The sequence below is a fragment of the Sus scrofa genome, chromosome 9 (assembly GCF_054392235.1).
Source record: "Sus scrofa isolate SSC_HxYL_T2T_F1_AM1 chromosome 9, Sscrofa_HxYL_maternal_Yorkshire_Landrace_v2.0, whole genome shotgun sequence".
NCBI lineage: Eukaryota > Metazoa > Chordata > Mammalia > Artiodactyla > Suidae > Sus > Sus scrofa.
Genome location: NC_139391.1, coordinates 140,623,572 through 140,647,491, shown reverse-complemented (window position 1 = coordinate 140,647,491; position 23,920 = coordinate 140,623,572). Strand labels below are relative to the sequence as shown.

The 23,920-nt window shown below is 44.6% G+C and overlaps 1 long non-coding RNA gene across 2 annotated transcripts in view; it reads left to right on the top strand.

Annotated features, from left to right (window-relative positions):
- Positions 1-23,920, top strand: part of LOC110255548 (uncharacterized) — a 266,752-nt gene that overhangs the window by 119,194 nt on the left and 123,638 nt on the right. For both annotated transcript variants that reach the window (XR_014816887.1, XR_014816885.1), the window contains exon 3: positions 16,021-16,159. This is a non-coding gene — a long non-coding RNA (uncharacterized LOC110255548). The remainder of the gene's footprint in view (positions 1-16,020; positions 16,160-23,920) is intronic.

Sequence of the window (23,920 nt, the reverse complement as noted above, 5' to 3'; positions counted from 1 at the left end):
GCATCTAGAAAGCAGATAAGAGAACCCTGAGCTGCTGTACACAATGCAGGTCTTTTTAAGGCAGAAGAGGGCAGAACCTAGGAAGTTACACAAAGGAAAAAAAAAAAGGAAAAAGGGTGGGTGATTGAAAAGTCACTTTCCTTTAGGGAAAGGATCCTTGAAGGGCTGTGAGGCAGACAACCTGACCAGGGCTGATGGGGGGATTACCAATCGGCTGGTTTAAGGTTCCATTCCTGGGAGAGCTGAAATTACAAACGTTAAAACTCAGTTTGGTGACGTGGGGCTTAGCCTAGCTGACTCCACTGGGGTCCTGTTGTCTCATCTTCACTAGCACTAAGATAAAAAATTTCCAAACACCTCACCCCCTGAACAAAAACCGAGCTAATAGGAATCAGAAACAATGGCCGAATCAGAGGGGCCGTCAGGATCACTGCATCTTTGCATAGTGTTTAGCGCACAGGAGATGCTCAGAAAAGTTGCCTAAAAATAAGAGTAGGACCCCACTGCGTATCCTTTCCGGATGTAATAATTCGCATCTACCAACCAGTGTCCTGCTGTGCAACACAGGGAACTATGTCCAGTCTCCCGGGTTAGAACATGATGGAAGAGAGTGTGAAGTAAAAAAGAATGTGCATTTATGTGTGACTGTGTCCCTTGAACGCACAGCAGACATTGGAGGAACTTGGTAAATCAATTACCCTTTAATAGACAATTTAAAAATGAGTATGAATTTTTGATATACATTTTATTTAAAAAACAGTCTTTATATAGAGCCAGACAACTTAACCTTCCATAAATCAATTAGACTTTTCCAGGTATATAGGTTATATACAAATGCACCAAAATGAAGTTGACTCGTATCTGTCATGACCTTTGAACTCAAGAAGAAAACACACGCTGTGCTCAGGGTTTGGAGGGAAATAATTGTACCCAGTTAATGTAGGCACATCTCCAGAGACATTTCCCGCAGCGTCGGGCTTTGTTTTTTAACATTCAATGTGCACACAATACACCTTTTTACACTACATCATGATCCAGGAAGTCTAATTTGAAGAAATAGAGTTACTTCCCTACGACTCATCCTATTTATTTACTTCTTTAATTACTTGCTTTTTAGGACTGCACCCGTGGCATATGGGGGTTCCCAGGCTAGGGGTCAAATTGAGCAGCAGCTGCCAGCCTCCGCCACAGCCACAGCGGCGTGGGATCTGAGCCACATCCGTGACCTTCCCCACAGCTCTTGGCAGTGCCGGATCCCGGACGTACTGAGCGAGGCCAGGGATCCAACCCGCATCCTCATGGATCCTCGTAGGGCTATTTCCACTGCCCCATAACCGGAACTCCCCACCTCCACCCATTTTTAACCAAACTCTGGCTGGGGGTGGGAAATCACTTCCCATTCCACTCGAAACACAAGGATGCAGCAGTGGCAGTGTATCTGGCTCTGGAATGATGCCAGCCCGGGGGGGTCTGTCGGTATCCTTAGGAAGGGAGTGTGTAGACAGCCGCGTTGGTGGTTTAGTGATTGTGAAGAGAAAATTTTTAAGCCTTCTACCTTTTACACATCCCGTTTGCACTTACCTTCACTTTATCATGATAATTTGTTTATAGAGTGCTTGTACTTTCTGTTAGGAAACGGGATTTGTTTTCTTTTTGCCTGCACCCATGGCATTCGGAAGTTCCTGCAACACATTACATGTTCTGTGCAGTTAATCATAAGTGGGCATGAGGTTAGTGTTTTGTGCTGAGGGGCTGATATTAGAAGGGAAATACTTGTGTAATTAAACACTTTGAGATGCTAAAACAAAAAAGTTGACAACATAAAAAACATTCAGACAGTAATCTGGAGTTCCTCTTTTGGCTCAGGGGTAACAAACCCAACTAGTATCTATGAGGATGCAGGTTTGAGCCCTGGACTCCCTCGGTGGGTTAAGGATCTGGCTTCGCTCTGAGCTGCAGCATAGGTCACAGATGCGGTTCAGATCTGGCATTGCGGCGGCTGTGGCATAGGCTGAAGCTCCAGGTCAACCCCTGGCCTGGGGACTTCCATGTGCCACAGGTGAGGCCCTAAAAAGAAAAAAAAAGAAAGAAAGAAATTAATCTGCTAGCTTTTCTTTCTGAAGAGCAGGCTTAATTGTAATGTAACATATTTAAATGTTAATGACTCAGTCCAAAGCAATAATCCTCAAGGTGAAATATTTGTATTATGGAAAGACTGCCGTGACAATATTCACAACAGTTAAGTGGGTGACTACGTCTTTCACTTATAACTCTGATAATAAAATGGAATAACATGTCAACTCCTATGTTTAGAATTTAATATGTAAGATAAGAGGTTAAAGATAATGCCTCAGCAAAACTTGGGAGGCTGGCAGAGAGAATGAAGGGGTGTGTCAAATTTTCCACTGATGTGGTTGGGTCATAACACTGATTTTATCATTCACAAAATTTAAAACGATGTATTAATAAAACTAAACAAAATACCCAACAGAATTGAGTTTAGGTCTCTTTCTTAACGGAAATACAAGAAAAAGTATGAGAGAAAAGATTTCATTTACTTATTGAATTTGAACTAAAAATAGCGACTTGGGCCAACCTATGTTCCTTTTCCTTCTTAAGATCTCACTAAGTTACAACTAAAAAGTGTACGAATTATACAACGCAATAGACTAAGGGCTGGTGTGGGGGATGGAAAGGGAAAAGGAGGGAGAGAGGGAAGAATGGGATTGAAGACAGTGAAAATCCAGTGACATCAGGCACCTTGACAGCCTGTGGTTTATGAGGAGACAAGGTTAAAAACACTTGCACTTTGTCACTTGTTCCTGTGTGTCTTTTTCTTGCAAAGTACACATTCCAGAAAACTAAGAAACAAGCCAAGAAAAGGCAAAGGGTTAAGATTTGAGGACTCAGTGCCCCCCACCGAGGCCGCTGTCAAGGCACCTCACGGAAGATGGTGTGTGTCCAGCGCCCTGGGGAATGGTCTGTCCAGACCGGGAAGGAGACCAGCGGGCCGCCGAGGAAGTTACCCGGGAAAATAAAAACCGAGGAATGCCTGTTAGGACGGAGTCCTGAAACCTGTGCACTTAGTGGGTGGGAGGCTTCAGTCATGTCCACGTAACAGAGGAAGAGAAAAAGGAGGGAGAAGCAGGAGCTTGCAAAATATTCACAGTCAAAAGCCTCCAAAAAGACCTAAAAGCTGACTACAGGGTAGGATTGTCGGAGCTTGCAAAATATTCACCGTCAAAAGCCTCCAAAAAGACCTAAAAGCTGACTACAGGGTGGGATTGTCGTTTGGATTCTGTCTTTGGGAGACAAAAACCCATAAAATTGTTATTATGACCATTGGGTATCCCTGAATATGGCTTATATATTAAATTAAACTGTTGTGTGCATCTTGGGAATGGTGAGATGAAAGGGAGATCTTCCGATGGTAGTTTTATGGGAAAACGTCGTTGTTCTTGGGAGTTACATGCAGAAGTATTTAGGGACAAAGCGATGTCACAATAGACACCACTATATGGGGGGGAAGGTCGTAGGGGGACAAGAGAAAAGACAAGTTTGGTCAGATGTTACAAATTTCCGAGAGGGGTGAGATAATCTAAGTGTTTATTGTGTTACACGTGCAGATTTTGTGAAAGGGAAATAAGAATTTCCAAAAAATAGGAATAAAAATACAAAGAGGAATAGGTGGTATAAAGAAAAAAAAAAAAGATGAAAAAAAGGAACTTAAAGAAAATAAAAGGTCCATGCCAGAAAAATATATATATAAGTGCGGTAAACTATTTGCCTCTTTAGTAAATGTGCTGACATAGCCGTCATATGAGCTTTGCTTATCGATTAAATTCTGCTAGAAAGGTGGGAGTGGAGTAGGCATTGTAGTAAAATTAAATTATTTTCAAATCAGGAAATAAATAGACAATATCTAAAACAGAAACATCAAGCTATTGCATGAGATGCATATTATTTTGACGTTCGGATGCGAAGACTTAGAAGCCACAGTAGGAGCAGCGGCCAGAACTGCTCTTGTGAATGGTCCCTCGGGCAGAGCTGTGTGTTTCACTACTTTGGATAGAGTGAGTTTTCTTCTTAGCTGTGTGCATGGATGTCACCGTTAGAAATAATTACTTCAAGCTAAAATAGCATAGGTTCTTTTAGTGGTTAGAGAAAAGCACCAATACATCACTAAGGGACGGGTGTGAGGCATGTCCATGGAGCAGGCCACAGAAGGGCAGGTGCTGAGACCCCAGGAACGCTGCCGCATCTCAATGTATGAGAGCTCGCCATCTTCCTTCCCTTTGTAAACGTGTTTACGTCACACTCAGGGAAGCACAACACCTGATGGTCCCTAAATTTACATCTTACAGCTTCAGCACAGGCACAAACTCCAAAGTCCACAGAAACTATTTCCTGCTCTCCAGGCCGCCCTCAGTCGCCTGGGGGAAGGGAGGTAGATTGGACAAGGTTGGTGGATCTGGAGGGAACTACAGCCCAGGAGAGCTGGGGCTCTGAGACTTTGCCTTCCTGATCAGAGAGAAATGAGAGGCCTGGGTAACAAAGGGAATAGTACAGCACTGAAGTCTGCCTTTCCTGCTTTTTCTTTTTTCTTTTTTAAAATAGCTTTATTGAGATAGAACTTTTGGGGGCTGTGCCTGCAGCATGAGGAAGTTCTCTGCCAGTGATCAAACCCGTGCCCCAGCAGCAACCTGAGCCACAGTGGTCACAGCACTGGGTCCTTAACCCAATGAGCCACCAGGGAACTCTGAGATAGAATTAAAGTGCTTACAATTCACTCACTTAACATGTACAATTAAAAGGTTTTTAGTGCATTCATAGGTGTTTGCAATCAGCACAGTGAAGTTTAGAGTATTTTTCTCCCCTCAAAAGTAAGCCCTAAACCCATCAGCTGCCCTTTTGAAATAAGCCTGGGGATAAAGACTAAGGGTGTGGGCTGGTGGCGGAAGGAACTCGATGTTGGATCTGATCGGGCTGCTACAAGTAAGAGGGAACAAACGCTTCTTGCCTGACCGCCTTTAAGCTGGACCGTTAATGTTCTCCTGCCTTTGGACTCCGAATGAAACATTGGCTCTTAAGCCTGCTGGCCTCTGGACCAGAACTCACACGGTGTTCCTCCTGGGTCACCGGCTGGCTGGCCCAGGTCCTGGGGCTTGACAGTCTCCATGGTCATGTGAGATGGCTCCTTATAAAAACTCTCTCTCTCCCTGCGTACATACAATAATACGCACACATGGTTGCAAACATGGTATGTACCTTCATTTACTTATTTAGATCTTCTAGGAAGAAGTCACGCACATTTTTACTTGGATTTGTTTCTGGGTATTTGATGCTGATTGATGAATGTATAAATGATTATTTTTTCTTCCAACTTCAGCTCTAATGCTTTGGTGCTGCTAAAAGCTACGCAATTTGTGTACATGTGTGTGTATTGACCTTGCACAAAGCAAACAGCTAAACTTGTTTGGTAAATTCTAATAGTTGCACCCGGCGTATTCTATACACAGGTGATGTCAGCGTATTTATTCTTCCTGCTTTATTTCACTTTCTAGAATGTTCAGTGGAGTGGGACAATAAACATTTATAGGGAAAATATTTTCTTGCTAATGATCTCAGGAGCAATATGTTCATTATTCATCATTAAGTACCTTCCAGAGAACCGACTTATGGCATATTGCTGATTTTTCTTCGTGATCATAGTTTTCTACTAAATTCTACTCTTATTTTTATGTTTTCCTTTCTCCTACTAATTGAGTTTGATTTGATGTTTTTAAATGAACTTAATTTGAGCTATTGGTTTTTTAGAAAATTATTGCTTAATTGCCAACTTTTAGAACTAGTCTGGTCTTCCTTTAGTTATAGAGTCTTCCTACTTTATTTCCACGGTGGCCAGATAAAAACCTCACTTTATTTCAGTCATTTGAAAGCTGTTGTAACTTGCTAAAAGCAGAAAACATGATTTGTTAGTAAATATTCTGTTGCTGCTAGGAAAAATATGTTTTTTGGAGCTGTTGGTGGAAGAGCTGTATGTATATCAAGCCAAACCCAGTTTGTTAACCCTTTTGTTTATGGTTTCAATGATCTTACTGATTTGCTTCTTAGCTTGTTCTGTTTCTGAGATAAGTATATTAAAGCCTTGAGGGGTGATTATACATTTGCTCAGTTTTCAACTTCTGCTTTATATTCCAACAATGTTAATAGTGGCAGGGATTGTAAGATTTTCATATTTTCCTATTCAACTGATCTTTTGTCATTTTGAAATGTCCCTCTTTAGGCCTGGTAATATGCTTTCATATTCTTGATATTGGCCTAATTATAGCACCTCTCTTTGGCTAATGTTTATATGACGTAGCCTTTTCCCGTCAAACTTTATTTAAATATGTGTCTTGTAAAGAGCCTCTTGGCAACTTCTGCTATTTAATGGCATTTGTTGTCTTTTAATTGGAGTTTTTATTTATTTAAGTTTAATAGAATCGCTATTATATTTTAATCTAAGTCTCCCATCTCGCCCTCTACCTTCACAGTCATAAAAGTCATTGCCACTGAAAGTGTACATTGCCTTCCCTTTAAAGGAATATCACGTGGGGTGCAGAAGTCCCTGGCAACCAGCAGGAAGGCAGAGCTTCTCATCGGTCCAGTCAGGCCCTTGTAAATGCAGTTTGCCGTCTTGGTCTGCCTTGGTCTATTCTTACTTGTCCCCACTCCTGAACTCTAGTGCGCCAGACATCCCAGTTGAGTGTCTATGGTAGTTTCTAAAATGCCTCCCTTTTAGTGGCTCTCGAGGTCCAATTTTTGCTCACCAAAATTGTGTAGCTGCAGAAATCCCCGCTCTGCTGGTGAGTCGTGTGTGGGTGCATTACCTGTTTCTTGACCCAGGAAGCCGCAAGGGTCAAATACCCCAAGGGGAAAAATGTGTTGGTACCACTTCTTGGCATCTGTCTCACTGGGACCGAACCGTTCATCCACTATCTGCCTGAACCCAAACTTGCAGGGGTTTCCCTTCCTGCCTCCATGGCATTGCCCAGTGCTCTGAGAGTCCCTGCGACTTACCAGCCACCTCTGGACTCTCCTTGTGCCAAGAAGTGCACATGTTCCAAGGAACAAACAGCTGGCAGGATGCTTCCTCTCTGCCCACATCCTTGGTGCTCAGGTCCTGGGTGCCTTGGAAGTCTGCCCATAGTTCAAACAGATTTTTAAAAATAGGAGCATGCCTGTTTATCACGTTCAGCAAGATTACCAGTCCCAGCACCGAGTTAGCTGAGCAAGCTTGTTGTAGTTTTAGGGTTCGTTTCTGTCATTAGCCATGAGTTTGAGCGACTTCACACGTTCCTCTGTCCACACAGCCTGTTTTTGCCGCGCCAGTCCAACGTTTCTTGTCCACTTTTCTCTCGGGTTCTTGGTTGGGATGAACACTTTTGTAGAAACGGTCGTATGTTGTGGCCACAAGCCTCTGATGGTTGTGTGTGTGGTAAATACAGTCTCCCGTTCTATGGCTTGCCGTTTCTTTCTCCAAATGACATCTTTTGAGAAACTAGAGTTCTTCACTTTATTGAGGTCAATTTACTTATAGTTTTCATTATGATTCGCGTCTTCCCCCGCTGGGGAATATTTCTCTATGCCAAGAATTTAGAGATTTTTTAAAACTTTTTTTGTAGGGTTTTTTTATATCGTTTTTGAATTTACGTTTTGACTGAAGATCCCTTCAGAATGGCCTTCTTACGGTTTTCATTAACGTCTATGCTGATGTTCAGTTGGCTGAGCAACATTAACTAAAACTAATCTTTGCTTAATTACTCTGTAGGACAATTTATTTATGCATTGAGGGTTCACGATGTCGCTGTACATTTTTCTAATCCCCATACCATCCTATTTTTGATTCTTTGGTTCTGCAGGAAAGTGTCACCATGGCTTAGCCACAATAGCTTTTGAGTAAGTTTCATACTGCCTGGGTTATGTTTGTGCAATAGGTGATGTTTTTTATCACATGCTTTTGTTTTTTCACCGCTGCCTTTTATGTTTCATTATAAATTTTGCCCTCTCCCACCCACTCCCATCCTAGAGGGAATTTTTTCGAGATGACATTGAAGGTATAGGTTAGTTTGTGAAGTACTGCCGCCGTTGCAGGACTGAGCCTTCTCATTGGTGAGCACAGTACCCCACTCTGTTGCTTACGTCTTAGATTTTGCTCAGCACCTTTTATAGAGCTATGGGGAAAGGGCGCCAAGTTTTGGTTGGTTGTATTCGTATTTATGTGGCCTTCCTGTGCTCGTTAACTATACAATGTTAAAATGCCTGTGCCTGTAATGACAGTTCACTCTACCCTCTCCACCACCCATATTTTTTTTCCTTGACATTGAACTAAACTTCCAGCTCGTAGTAACGAGAGTCGTGATGTATGTATTTTTGTCTTATTCTTAAATCTCTTAGGAAAAGTTTCAAACATTATTTTACATGTTCAAATTTTATAAAATTCTGCTACTGTAGCAGGATTAAAACCTGTGCTTTTGTGTCAATCACCTGCATCTGGTAGAGAAATGTTGATGTGAAGTCGATATTAATTTCTCACCACTTTTATACCTCATCAGATACCTTTATTAAATTCGTTTAATTGTCTTTCCAGGGCCGCACCCGCGGCGTATGAAGGTTTCCCAGGCTAGGGGTCGAATCAGAGTTGTAGCCGCTGGTCTGCACCACAGCCACAGCAATGCCAAATCCAAGCCACATCTGCGACGACGACACCGCAGCTCACGGCAACACGGGATCCTTAACCCACTGGGAGAGGCCAGGAAGCAAACCTGCATCCTCATGGATACGAGTCAGGTTCATTTCCGCTGAGCCACGATGGGAACTCCTCTAACCACAACATATTATATATTTTTCTTTCATTCCACAAAAATCCTATAATTTGGCCTTGCTTTATTTTGAACTGGTTTCTCTCCAACTATTTGCAATTGTTTATTTCAGCTTTGCCCTCATGATTCTACTGTTTGGACTTTCCTTACTCTGTGAGTGATGTTTTTCTGGCTTTATTCCTTCATTTTTTGCATCATATCTTCAAGTATCTCCCTTAGTAGAGGTGTGAACAATAAAATGTATATGTTCTGGCATTTCTAAAGCATATTTTCTTCTTGGGTAAAGAATCCCGTTAGAAATTATGTTTCCTGAGAATCTATAAGCAATACTCCCATGTCTTCTGGGATATAGTGTTGCTAGTAAAATAATTGAACTTAGGCAAATATTCAGTCCTTTGGGGGTGACCCGTTTCGTTTCCAGGAAATTTGCAGAATTTGCTCTTTATCTCTGATAGTTTATATTTCCATAATTTTGAGGAAGGGTATAATGACCGCATGCATTAGGAAGTTTCCATCAGGAAGCATCTGTGTCTCAGCTGTGATAAATTACCCTCCACAACATTTTAAATAATTTATTCTCCTCCATTTGTTGTGATCTCTCCTTTTAGGAATCTGTTAGTCGGATGATAATCCCAGATGTATTCCAGCTCAGAGTTCTGACTACCTTGCATGCAGATGCCCCTGTTATTAACATTTTAAGATGCTATGATATATTTATCACAAGTAATGGATCAAGATTGACATATCATTGCTAGAGTTCATTGTTTACGTTAGGGTTCACTCTGGGTTATACCGTTCTACAGTTTCTCAAATATGTAAAAAAAAAAAAAAAATTTTTTTTTTTTTTTTTTGCATCAGGAGTTCCCATTGTGGCTCAGCAGTTTAAAGACCTGATGAGGTCTCTGTGAGGATGTGGGTTTGATTCCAGGCCTCACTCGGGGGGGTAGGGATCTGGAATTGGCACAAGCTATGGCACGGGTAGGAGATAGGGCTTGGATCTGGTATGGCTATGGCTATGGTGTAGGCCAGCAGCTGCAGCTCCAATTCGGCCCCTGGCCTGGCACATTCCATAGGCCACAGGTGCAGCCATCAAAAAAAAAAAAAAAAAAAAAAAAAAAATCTGGTTCTACCAGATCCCCTAGGCAGGCTAGGCAGACATAAGTGAAAATGTGAGTATAAATCTCCAACAGTCTATCGCTCCTCACAGCTAGGAATAAAGTCTCATAGCAATCAGGAAAATCCTTAAAGAAGGAACAGCAGCAACGTACAAGCTGTGCGTGAACCAGAAAGCTCGGTAGTGTTTCAGTTGATGTGGTACCCTCCCTCCCGCCCAAGCAGGAAATCACCTAGCTGTGTTTGGGTACATGGAACTAACTATTTCTTGAAAGAGCAAAGTGGACCCTCTCAAAAACTAAATGTGGTTGTTTATTTTTGACCTGTCTGAGGGGTCCAGAAAGGACTGGTCCAGGAAACTTGCTTTTATTTTGCATAACTCAGAACTCTCCCAGGCTGATGAACCTGCCCTGAGATGCTTGTCTGCAACACTTAAAGGCAAATGTATGAGCTGCTGCCACCTGGGGCAGCAATAACTTCTGGGGAAAAAGCTAGACGGTGACGCTTGGGAGACCATGCTGGGGGTTGAGCAGCTTTGGGAAATAAAGCTCCCACGTATTCCTGGGAAAACAGGGTGTGTGCAAGCCTCAGGCTGGGCACCTGCTCAGAGAAGCCCTGAGAAGACCCCAAGCTCTCAGCCTTGCCCCACCCTTAAGCTCTTTGCAAGCAGAAGTGAGAGGGAGACAGGCACACATGCTGTGACCTGAGTGCTGAAGGCATCTCTTAACATACAAAGCCAACCCGCAAAGACTGGGATTTGTCTGTTAGTTTTAGTCCTGTGTTTAGGGAAATTCTATGAACAACTAGCTGACCAGTAAGCTAGCTACTCAGTAAGCCAAGAGGACAGAGACCTCAGTGGCCACACGTGACAAAGAATACAGGTTCTATAAAATTCGGTTATAAAAGTTACTCAACAATCAAATAACAAGTCCTGCAGCAAACAACAAAACACTCTGGTGAGAGGAGAATTTGATTTCCCGTACTGCACCTCGAGAACATTCAAAATGTCTAGTTTTCAACAAAATTTTGGAAGCATTGCAAAGAAACAAGAAAAAATGTGGTCCACACGCAGAAAAAATAAATTAATAGAAACTGTCATTGATGAAGCCCAGGCATGGATTTATTAGACACTAACTGTCTTCAATATTCACAAGAAACTAAAGAAATTATGGATAAGGAGTTTTAAAAAGCCAGGAAAAAGACATCTTCCCCCAAGAAAAGTATCAATCAAAAGAGAGAAATTACATAAAAGGGACCAAATAACACTTTTTTTGGAGTTGAAAAGTAGTACAACTTAAATGAAAAATTCACTAGAAGGATTTAATAATAGATTTAAGCCAGCAGAAGGAAAAATCAGTGAACTTGAAGAAAGGTCAATCGAGATTACCCAGTCGGAGAAATAGAAAGAAAAAAATAATCAGCAAAAAATGAGCAGGACCTCGGAGACCTATGCAATCCCATTAAATATATCCATGTACATAAAACTGGGATCTCAGGAGAGGAGAAACAAAAAGAAGCCGAGAGACTGTTTAAAGAAACAATGGCCAAAACCTTCCCAAATGTGAGGCACTCAGGGCTGTTGACTGGGTTAAATTCTTTGGTCAGTGACTCAGTGAACCTGCTGTATAATGAAAACCCAAGACAAATTCTGGGCTCTGAGTTCAGTGGGGCTTCCCTGTGGGATTTCCTGGTGGGGCTTCCTGGTGGGTGATCACGGCCACACCAGGAGGCAGATGTGCCCTGACCCCACGGGGAAGGCACAGAAGTTCTGGCTTCAGTTCCCTCCAAGGCCTCACACTGGGTGTCTCCTCATTCGACAGGTCCCAGTGTGTACCCTTTATAACAAAGCTACTGTCACACATACAGCATTTTCTTGAATTCTCTGGATCGTGTTAGCTAATTAGCAAAAGCCCAGGGGGATAGAAGCTCCTTGGCATTGGATCCAGTTGGTCAGAAATGTGAGTGGCTTCAGGATCCCTGAAATTTCAGCCACAGTTTGAAGTGAGGGCAGTCTCGTGAGGGACTTGGGAGAAATCCCCTGGATTTGTAGCTAACGGGTCAGCATTGGGAGTGGCCTGGGGACCCGGCACTTGTAGCATCTGAGGTGAAGGCGGTCCTATTGGTGATTAGTCCCTTTAAACTGCAGGGTCTGCCACTAATTATGGGCGGCTAGAATCCGAATTGTATTGAAGCATTTCATCATGCTAACTGCTAAGGAAATAGCAATGGTAAAAGAAATAAGAATAGCGTCAAAATTGAACACTAGAAAATACCCCTGAAGCAACACACACACACACACACACACACACACACACACACACGCCTATTAAAACACACACAGTGTAATGGGGGAATTAAGGATGTAAGTCACAGGGAAAACAAACAGCAAATGGACAAAAGTAAGCACTAGCCTTTCGGGAAGCACATTAAATGAAAATGGATTAAGTATTCTAATTAAAAAGACAGAATGTGCAGAATTAATTTATTAAAAATAATGCAATTATATGTTATCTAGAAAAGACTCATGCTAGGTCCAAAGACACAATACATTGAAAGGAAAAAAGAGCATTAAGTCTTTACGTATAATAGTGGAATTGTTTATTTCTCCCTCAAGTCCTATTATTCTCTCCCTCATATATCTTGAAGCTCTGGTGATAGACACACATGCCTTTAGAGTTTGTGTGGTTGGAGAACTGACTGTTTAATGACTACTTAGTAGTCTTTTTTTTTGCTCAGGATAATTTTCTGTCCGTTCCCTCTGTTTTTGTCCCACTCTTTCCCCCTTTCTGCCTCCTACGGAGTTATTTGAACATTTCTGAGGTGTCATTTCTTTCCTTTCAGCAATGTAATAACAGCATGTGTCTTCCTTCTTGCCTCCATGTTTTCTGATGAGAAATACGCAATCATTTGAATTGTTGTTCCCTGCAGAAAAATACCTTATTTTAATCGGGCTGCTTTCAAAATCTTTCTGTCTTTAGTTTCCAAAAGGTTGATTGCTGAATTCCTATATGTGATTCCTGCTTGAGGATTATTCTGCTTTAAAAAAAGAAAGAAAGAAAGAAAATGGAAAATGCAGCTGCGGCTTAGAGATGCAGCTGTCACATCTCTGCCTCCACCTTCACATGGCCTTCTCGCCTGTGCGTCTCTGTGGCTCAGATTCCCTCTTCTTATGACACTAATCTTTGGACATTTCTTAGAGAAGCTTCAGGTTTCTGATAGGCTGAGAGGGAAATGCAGAGCTACCTCTGCTTGCACACACAGAGCCCGCCTTGCCAGCATCGCTCATCAGTCGCCAGCATCACGGGGGAGTTTCTACCAAGGACGCACCCCTGCCAAGAGAGCTTCACCCCCGAGGTCCATGGTTTCCTTTGGGAGACCTTTTGGTGCCGTGCCTTCTACAGGCATGGGCGAATGGTTAATGACACGCATGCATCATTAAAATATCACACAGAGTATTTTCATCATTCTGTGCTCTGCCGGGTCATCTCTCCTCCCCTCGCACTGCTGGCAACGGCTAACCTTTTTCCTGCCTCCAGGTGTCACCGTCCCCAGAACGTCGCGAAGCTCTCACATCAGAGTGCGTCGCCCTTCTCAGACTGGCTTCTTCCCCGGGTAATGTGTGTTTAAGGTTGTCCCATGCTTTTCCATGGCGTGAAGCTCATGTCCTTGGAGCGCTCAGTACTATCCTGCTGTCTGGGTGGCCCACAGCTGATTTATCCTTTCGCGGCCCGAAGGACATCTTGGTGGCTTCCGAGTTTGGGCCGTTATGAATCATAGAAAGATCCACGTGCGTTTTGGGCGGACCTAAGGTTTCGACTCCTTTGGGTGACTCTCAGTGGTGCCTGACTGCTGCATCTGATGGTACGTGTGTGCTGTTTGGTAAACAAAACAGAACAAAACATCGCAGCCACTGTCTGCCAGAATAACTACCATCTTGCATTTCCCGGAGCAGAGGATGGGAAGGCCTCCTTCATCCTCTCCCCAGCACTGGCTGTTGTCTGGGTTCCCGATTGGCTGTCGTCTGGGTTCCCGATTGGCTGTCGTCTGGGTTCCCGATTGGCTGTCGTCTGGGTTCCCGGTTTTCCAGATGTGCACTTTTCTGCAGGGTAGAGAGTGACAGGCCCTTGCTATTTAGTCTCCACTCCCTGATGTTGTGTGACGTGGGACATCTTTCTTTCCATGTAGTTTCTTGCCACCTGTAGGTCTTCCTTGCTGAGGTGTCTGTTGAGGTCTTTGGCCTGCTTTTAAATAGCCTTTATTTTGAGTTTTAAGAGCTCTGTCTATTTTGAATAACCATCCTTTATAAGGTATATCTCTTGCAACTATTTTCTCCTTGTCTGTGGCTTGTCTGCTCACCCTCCTGACATTGCCTTTCACTGAGTAAAAGTTTTTATTTGAAGAAAGTCTAGCTTATTAATTGCTTCATGCATCATATTTCTGGGGTTGTATCTGAAAAGGTATCACCATACCAAGATCACCCAGATATTCTTGCTTTTTTTTTTTGGCTATTTTAGGGCCACACTTGAGGCACATGGAGGTTCCCAGGCTAGGGGTTGAATCAGAGCTGCAGCCGCCAGCCTCCCCACAGCCACAGCCACCGTGTCTGTGACCTAGACCACAGCTCACAGCAATGCCAGATCCTTAACCCACTGAGCAAGGCCGGGGATCGAACCCTCGTGCACATCAATCCCAGTTGGGCTCATTAACTGCTGAGCCACGAAGGGAACTCCTTGCACATTATCTTCAAGGACTTCATCCAACATCCTTTGTAAGGCTGGGGTTTTGGTGGAGAATTCTTTCAGCTGTTGCATGACTGAATGTTAATTCGCCTTGGTTTCTGGGAGGTTTTTTCAGTGGCTAAAGAATTCTAAATTAAGAATACTTTTTTCTCGGAACTTTAAAGATGTTGCCTCACTCTCGTGACACTCGCTTTGTTTCTGGAGATCTTGTGCTCTCCCATGGCCTACCTCTGCCCTGGCTACTTGGCATTTTTCTCTTTATCACATGGTTTCAAGCAAGTTGACTGTGATCCTCTTGGTGCTGTTTTCTGTGTGTCTCTTGTGCTTGATTTTTGTTGACTTGCCTGGAGTTGTGCGTATATGATTCTCATCAAATCTGGAAAAATTCTGGCCAAGAATTTTCAAGAAATTGAGAATTTTCTTCAAATGTTTTATCTCCCCAGCTCCATTGCTCCATTCTTCATGAACTTCAATTATATGTGTATTAGGTCATTGAAAACTATCCCACAGCTCTCAAATGCTCTTTTTACTTTCTTTTAAATTATTTTTTCTATATTTCATATTGGCTATTTTTTATTGCTATATTTCCATATTTACTATTTTTTCCATCTGTGACCTCAACTTTGCTGTTAATAGAAGTTGGTATATTTAACAAAATCTTTTTTTAAATTTTCAGACCTATATATTTGAATCAAGTATATCTGTATATTTCTGTCTATCTTCCATTCGTCTCCTTTATAACACATAGAATAAAATCCTAATATCTGTGTAGGTATTTGTTTGCTGATTTTGACATCAGTTAGATGGGTTTCCACCAATTTAATTTTTTTCCTTATTATGAATCCTATTTTTCACTTCTTTGCAAATGTAGCAATATTTGACTGGATGCTAGAAATGATACATGCTACCTCGTTTTATGATGTTATTTTTGTATTCCCATATCTGTTCTGAGCTTCGAAACAGTGTGATCTTTCTAGGTCTGTTTTTAATCATTGTGGGGTGGGACCAGACGCCACTGGGATGAGGGATAATGATTCTCCACGCAGCCCAGTGCTCTGCCCGATGTCCCCTGTGGCCGGCTCGAGGGAGCGGACACTGTTTCTGAACCTGCATTAGCATCTCACGCTGTCCCCTCTCGTCATTCCAGGGGCCTGTTGGCCCAGCGGGGATATTTTTCTCATACCCACAGGTGTCAGCGCTCAGGCGAATACTCCCAAGTGTGCTTCTGGAGTTTGTTCTTCGTGCACCTGTCTCCTCATTCGTGCTCTCTTGTGGTTTCTCCTGACTCCTGGCTCTTCTTTCAGCTCAGCGTTTGCTGAACTCCATCTGCCTGTGACGCAGCCCCCTGGCCTTCTCTCCCGAGGACACCTGAGCAAGTCGCGTCCTTACATCATTTGTTGAGCATCTCTTAGGGACCCGTGCCCGAGTTGCTTCACCTCTAAGGTACTGAAATCATTGTTTAATATATTTTGTTCATTTTTTTTTATTTGGTTGTTGTTGTTAGTTTAGGAGGGAGGTTAAATCCTATCTCTGTTATTTAATTTTGGTTGCAAGTGTCTCTCTGATTTGTTCCTGACTATTACTACTGTGTTTTTAGGAGTTCTCACTGTGGCTAAGTGGGTTAAGAACCTGACATAGTGTCCATGGGGTTGAGGGTTCGATCCCTGGCTTCGCTCAGTGGGTTAAGGATCTGGTGTTGCCATGAGCTACAGTGTAGGTCATGGACACAGCTCAGACCCTCTATTGCTGTGGCGGTGGTGTAGGCCAGCAGCTGAGGCCCCCACTTCCATTCCTAGCTTGGGAACTTCCATATGACATGGGTGTGGCTGTGAAAAGGAAAAAAAAAATTGTTTCTATGTTGCTATAACCAGATTTGCCAATCTTACAACACCAAACACACACCACAGCAATATTTCTACCTGTGGGGAATTGTCAAAATGCCTCATGAAGGCTGCCAAAGTACTTGCAGTTTGTGGATTGTGTATTTTTGCTTCCAACCACTTACACATCTTTCTTCTTAAGTAGCCTTTCGGTTGATGCGTTTATACCTGATTTTGAACGTCTTGGCTTCAATATTTCTTTCTGGAAATCTTCAGTGACTATCAAAAGGAGTTAGGGGCCTCCTTTATAAAATTCACCACCTCCTGAGCTTTTTCTAGCATGTCAGGAATCACATTGCATTGTCATGGCTTTTGCTTCATTTTCCATCTCTATATTAAACTGTGATTTTGTCTCAGGTGTAGGTTGAGAATTTTCACTAATCTACTCTGCTCACCTAGCACGATTTAAAAGTTCAGAAATAATTCTAGAAGTTCCCGTCGTGGCGCAGTGGTTAACGAATCTGACTAGGAACCATGAGGTTGCGGGTTTGACCCCCACCCTTGCTCAGTGGGTTAAGGATCCGGCGTTGCCGTGAGCTGTGGTGTAGGTTGCAGACGCGGTTCAGATCCTGCGTTGCTGTGGCTCTGGCGTAGGCCGGTGGCTACAGCTCCGATTCGACCCCTAGCCTGGGAACCTCCATATGCCGCGGGAGCGGCCCAAAGAAATAGCAAAAAGACAAAAAAAAAAAAAAAAAAAAAAGAGAGAGAAATAATTCTAGAATTCTTGGATGTCTGACAAGCGGGTTGTTTTTGTTTGGTTTTGCTGGTTTATTTTTTAATTTGGAGCATTGCAAGTATGTCTATACCCAAGAAGGAGACTTTGCTGCAGAGTTTAAAGCTCGGGGGTATCAGTGAGAAACTCACTCACTCAACTGTATGCTTAAAAAACAATCTCAGAAACTGGGCAAAATCAGCTGATTGAATCATTAGCACGCACACTTTTGGACAATATCATTCTTTAGCCTTTTTCCTAATTCTCCTTTTCAAAACTTCAGAAACTGATTGAGTATTTAGGAGGCATAGTTTATTTTTATGTTTTAATCTACACTGGGTGATTCAGCTGGAACTCAACTAATTCAATCACTGTCCTTTAAATGAATATAAGCTCTGATTTAGGGATGATGTTGTCATAAAAACCAACCAAATACAGAATGAGTCATAGTATTTCCAAGGTACTTAAGCAGTCAGGTCCCAGAAGCAGCAGGAAGGAACATTACATGACCTAACTCATCCAGGACTCGGGCATCGTTGGAAATAGGGTTTCGGCTTCAGTAGTGCATTTTGAGGGACGCTCGATGAGTTATGGTGAAAGTTTCAGAAAGGAATCATGTCCTCAGGTTCCATAATGGATGGAGCAGATTCTTTTACATAAATATATCTGTGACAAACTAACCTTCAAGACAGTGAAAGTATCGAGCCAGAACCTACACGCTGAAGGCAGGAGGGATGGTGTGGGATGTCTGCCTTTGCACATGGGCTGGGGTGAGAATGGGTGGCAGATATAGGAAGAAGGCCACGTCCAAGGTCCAGGATGGGCTGTAACCACTAAGTTCCTTTCAGATACCCTAACTTCAGGACTGACGCTGCCTAAAGATAATCCTGCTTCGGTTGAGTAATTCTTGTAAGGCAGTTACTATTGTATTTAACTTACAATCAGATAACATAAAATAGAGGCATGCAATTTAAAATCACGTAGGTCTATTTTACAAAACCTAAGCCTCACCGTTTAGTTTGACCATAATTATACATTACGGACACAGGGAAGATGCTTTAAAGCAGAACGACTAGAGAATCTGGAAGAAGATTAGAAAATACTGATGCGGGAGTTCCCGCCGAGGCTCAGCGGTTTAACAACCCCACACAATGTCCATGAGGATGGGTCAATCCCTGGCCTTGCTCAGTGGGTTAAGGATCTGGTGTTGCCACCAGCTGCGTCACAGGTCGCAGATGTGGCTTGGATCTAGTGTGGCTGTGGCGTAGACCCCAAGCTGTAGCTCTGATTCAATCCATAGCTCAGGAACTTTTGTATGTCACAGGTTCGGCCATAAAAAGAAAAAAAAAAGAGAAAAAAAATACTGATTTGTAAATACATCCCCTCTGAGAGCCTCATGGAATGGGTCTGGGGGCTTTACAAGTTCCTGGGGGAGTTCTAACTGTGGAGATCTGAGAGAAGCAGCCTGTCAAGGGAAGAAAGTCTTCCAAACACTGATTTTTAGGATTTTCCAACAAGTTTCACCCATGCATACGCTTCTTTCCCCTCCTCTGTAATTTGAGTTTTAGTAGTTAAGATTTCACAATATGGCAGAAACAGCAAATTTTCTGACTCTCTATCCTATATATCTACTATTAAGAGGGATAAGAAAGATTGTTTGAAATATTGTCATTCCCAAGGGACAAAGATAGCAGTTTTCATGTCCCATGCATCATCTTGAATTCCCTCTCATAGAGTGGATCCAATATTCCCAGTTACTCAGAGCCCTAGGCTTTCTACAGCAAGCTGGCCCATTTAAAGAGATAGAGGCCTGTCCCTTACGGGCAAAGCCAAGTGAAAGTTAGGTCCGGCGGGATGTTCATCCTTGAAATCTCAGGCATGATGGCTCTGTCTTCACAATAGCTGCCTGCGTGGTGCTCATGGAAGCCAGTTTGTAAAATTAACTCTATTTTGTCCCAACTTCCAGTGGCTTCTCCTAGATGGCCTGCAGAACTGGATTTGCCTAGCTGGTGAGCTCAGTGGCTTAAAAACCAAGAACAGGAAAAGAGACGCGTTGAGCCTCTTTCAGTCTAGATCTATACACCAGCCTTGGGTTGGTCTTGCTATTCCGAGATGAAGTTAAGTGATTCTGTGGAAACACATAGCAAGCACAAGGCCAAAGACAAGCTGATCTCAAAGCCTGAGCGCAGGATCAGTCTCCTCTGCCCACGGAGTGTCCTCTAAAGGCAGATGGATGCCACGCCTCCTTCTGGGAGATGAGAGGGTTGGAGGTGAGGAGGAGATCCTGGAGAGTGCATGGAGTCTTCATCTATTGCTCAAACTCTGCCCCTTGGCTCCCCGAAGCAGTAAATGTGTTCCCTCAGGCTGGCGTGGTGGGCGGGCAGAGCTGTGTTTGATTTGTGACTTTCATGCGCATGTCAAGTACGCGCATGTCAGAGACTTTTCCCAAGTCGTGAGCTAATGAGGGGAGGGTGTGATGTGGATACCAGTCCGAATAGCATTTGGGAACCAGGGTAAGAAAAGGCAGTTTAGCAGGTGACTGGGTGCATTGCAACCCTGGCTGATATCCAACAGGGCTCTAAGCCATGCTGTTCAGGGCCACGTGTTCTGTTGGAGACACTTCTCTCCAGCTCTAGTGGGTAAATATCTGCACACTACCCTCTTCCAGAGCCGTGAAGGAGCCCATTAATTAGATGGTCAGCACTGCACTGAAGGAATACCCAGACATTTCTTTTGCCTATTTTCAAGTTTCAGATGATTCCTTATGATTTTGGTGTAACTGTTTGGTTTGGAAGCCTGCAGGAGGAGGTGGCAGCCCCGGGGACCACAGGGAGGGCGGTGCTTTCACTGTGCCCAGCCCCCCCATGCTGTTCACCCCTTGACAGTGTTATAAGCTCACCTGCATAGATGAGGGACTGTGTTTCAGGGCAACGAGGTGCCTTAATCATAGATTCCTTGGGTTGGGGAAGATAGAGCTTTCATTGACATAAAATCAATCTTTCTCTCTCTCTCTCTCTTTCTTTCTTTCTCTCTTTCTTTCTTTCTTTCTTTCTTTCCTTCCTTCCTTCCTTCCTTCCTTCCTTCCTTTTTCTTTTTAGGGCTGTACCTGTGGTATATGAAAATTCCAGGGTTAGGGGTCTAATGAGAGCTGCAGCTGCCAGCCTACACCACAGCCACAGCAACATGGGATCTGAGCCACATCTGCGACCTCTGCCCCAGCTTGTGACCACAGTGGATCCTTACCCCACTGAGCAAGGCCAGGGATTGAGCCCGAATCCTCATGGATACTAGTCAGGTTCTGAACGCACTGAGCCACAGTGGGAACTGTGACCTGAAGGCTTTCTAACTCCAGAGTCTTGAGTGTGTGGGCCGCCCTCCGCTCCTCCTCGGGAGAGGTGTGCTTCCCCCCCGCGGGACACCCCCCCGCCCCCCGAAAGCTCCTCTCGGATCCCGCCTGGTTGGGAGCAGGGCCACGTGGCTCCCCGCCTCATGGGTGTGCCCCTCTCCAAACCGATCCCGACCCGCCCCGCAGCGTCCTGGCCGCAGCTTCTGCGTGTCCCGGATGAGGGGCCGCTGGGCTCCCCTGGCGCCTTCACTCGGCCCCTCGGGTCAACTTCCTGGCAAGCAAGAGCTTCAGGCACTGCTCCTGCCCCGAAAGGGAAGGTGCCCTGTGGGCACGTGTCCCCAGAGCTGCTCTACTGGGCACAGACTATGGAGTCTGTGAAGCAGAGCAGGGTCTTTGTCAAGAGGCTCTAGCTGACTGTGTAGGAGCTCTCATGGTAAATGCACTGCAGAATGTGGATGAGGCGAGGCAGCCTGGAAAACATCATAGAAGCTAGAGTCACCTGTAAATGAATTAAGTGTAAAGTGGAGATGCTTCATGTCTCCCTTCCCCCTGAGCCTGGAGCTGCATGTAATATTTCAAGACAACATATACAGAAATGTCCCAAGTGTGTCCAGCGTGATGAGAAGAGATCTTGAGACCTGCGGGGACATTCTTGGACTGCCCTCTGCCTCCCTTGCCTTGTGGATACTGTCCCCTTGAACTCACAAGGGGATGCTGGGAAAGAGTGCAGTTTGTCTGAGTCTGATTTACAGTCCTCTTTTATCTCTCAATCTCTTAGTGAATCTGCCCCAGAAATGTGTGGGTTCACCCTGTTCAGTTGTGTAGGTTGGGTACTGCACAACTCTAGACCGAACAGTACAGTGTAGCTTTTGCACAGCCACTCTCTGTAGCACAGCCTGGGTGGTCACATGGGGTGGCTGTCTGGCAGAATAACCCTGGCTTCAAAGGAAAGGACTGGGTCATAACCATTGAGGAAAAAATGCCACACTAACAAGAAAAGTGTGTAAAATATAAAATGGATTTGTTGCATGATATTATCATTTCAGGTTATTCATTTCTATGGAGCCGGTTTCAGTGCAGGTCTCTTCTTCCCACTCTACATGGCAGTGGTAACGTTTACACCTGTGCTGCCAGGTAGAGCGTGTTCTGTCGCCTTGACACATTGTCATCAGCCTTCAGATGTCATTATTCACAGCCTGAAGTCGTTGGTATCTGCTTTAGCACAAGTAGTGGAGGGAGAACTGAGTTTCTGAATGGGAGAAATCTCTGTTATGCTTTTTTTTAATGTCATGAGTAGCACTTGGATCTGTTCCAGCATTTAAGTTGAGAAGCATCCTTAAAGAAAAAATAGCTTAGAAATGCCAACTCATTTGGCTTCCCAGAATGATTTGCAACTGTGAGACACTTCCTCTGAATGATTGGAGGGTCTTACAGTCTTCAAGAAGTCATGTGAACTGAGGCAAAAGGGGAATATGCTTCCTTCCTTCCAGAGGAGTTTAGATCATGCAGGACGCAGGCAGAGAGTCAAGTTGTTTTGAAGACTTTGCTCTCTATACAACTCCCTTCCGACAGAATTCGGGTTATGCCAGGGTACAAGTGTCATCTAAGGAGGCCAGCTGTCTTCCCAGGCTGTGCCGTTTATAGCACCCCCATGATCTGGATTCTGGTTCTCAGCTTTGCAGTTTCAGCAATTTGTAGTTTTAAAGGCACCCAGAGTTGATCAGATGCAGGGAGAAAAGCAGATGCTGAACTAGTACCAAGAGTCTGGCTTGTAAACCAGAAGGCCCATCTGTCAAACCAGAACAGGGGATGGGAGCTGTCCTTCCCCAGGCACGGGGGCATTATGTCTCCTAATCAGGGAGCCCTTCCCTCCTATCTAGGAGGCTGACCTGGTTGTCATGGGAATGTGGAATCACAGTAATAGAATGGCAGATGTGTGTCAAAGCTGAGTGTGCTAGAGACATGAAGCATCTCCACTTTACACTTATTTCATTTACAGGTGACTCTCTAGCTTCTATGACATTTTCCAGGCTGCCACGCCTCATCCACAGTGCGCAGTGCATTTACCATGAGAGAGAGCCTACACAGTCAGCTAGAGCCTCTTTTTTCTTTCTTTTCTTTTTTTTTTTTTTTTTTTTTTTTGTCTTTTTGCCTTTTCTAGGGCCGCTCCTGAGGCATGTGGAGGGTCGCAGGCTAGGGGTCCAATCAGAGCTGTAGCCGCCAGCCTACACCAGAGCCACGGCAACTTGGGATCTGAGCCACCTCTGCAACCTACACCACAGCTCTCAGCAACTCGGGATCCTTAACCCACTGAGCAAGGCCAGGGATCGAACCTACAACCTTATGGTTCCTAGTCAGATTCGTTAACCACTGCGCCACGACGGGAACTCCATCAGCTAGAGCCTCTTGACAAAGACCCTGCTCCGCTTCACAGACTCCATAGTCCGTGCCCAGTAGAGCAGCTCTGGGGACACGTCCCCGCAGGGCACCTTCCCTTTCAGGGCAGGAGCAGTGCCTGAAGCTCTTGCTTGCCAGGAAGTTGACCCGAGGCGCCGAGTGAAGGCGCCAGGGGAGCCCAGCGGCCCCTCATCCGGGACACGCAGAAGCTGCGGCCAGGAGGCTGCGGGGCGGGTCGGGATCGGTTTGGAGAGGGGCACACCCGTGAGGCGGGGAGCCACGTGGCCCTGCTCCCAACCAGGCGGGATCCGAGAGGAGCTTTCCGGGGAGGGGGGGGGTCCCGCGGGGGGAAGCACACCTCTCCCGAGGAGGAGCGGAGGGCGGCCCACACACTCAAGACTCTGGAGTTAGAAAGCCTTCCCCAACCCAGGGAATCTGAGTAAGACCCTTGACTTCTCTGAAGCACAGTCTCCTCGCCAGTACAGGTGAGCTTATAACCCTGTCGAGGGGTGCAGAGTAGGGGAGGCCTGGGTGCCGGGAAAGTACTGCCCCTCCAGTGCCTGTGGCTGCCACCACCCCCTGCAGTCTTCCAAACCAGTTCAACACGTCGGCTCTTATAAAAACTCATAATGACCTACAAGTTAGCTTCTACCCCATCCTCGATTTCCGGAAAGAAAACGGATGCTCTGCTCAGCCAGAATGACCTGGATACGGAATGGTGGGGTCAGGTGACCCCGCTTAGTCTGGGGTCATCCATTGCTCTCAGCCTTTAACCCTCATGCAGATCAGCCCACAGACACCACAGCTTTGATGAGATACAATGCGGTTCTCAACTGCACGGAGCAGGCCAGGTGAGATGTGGTGCCTAA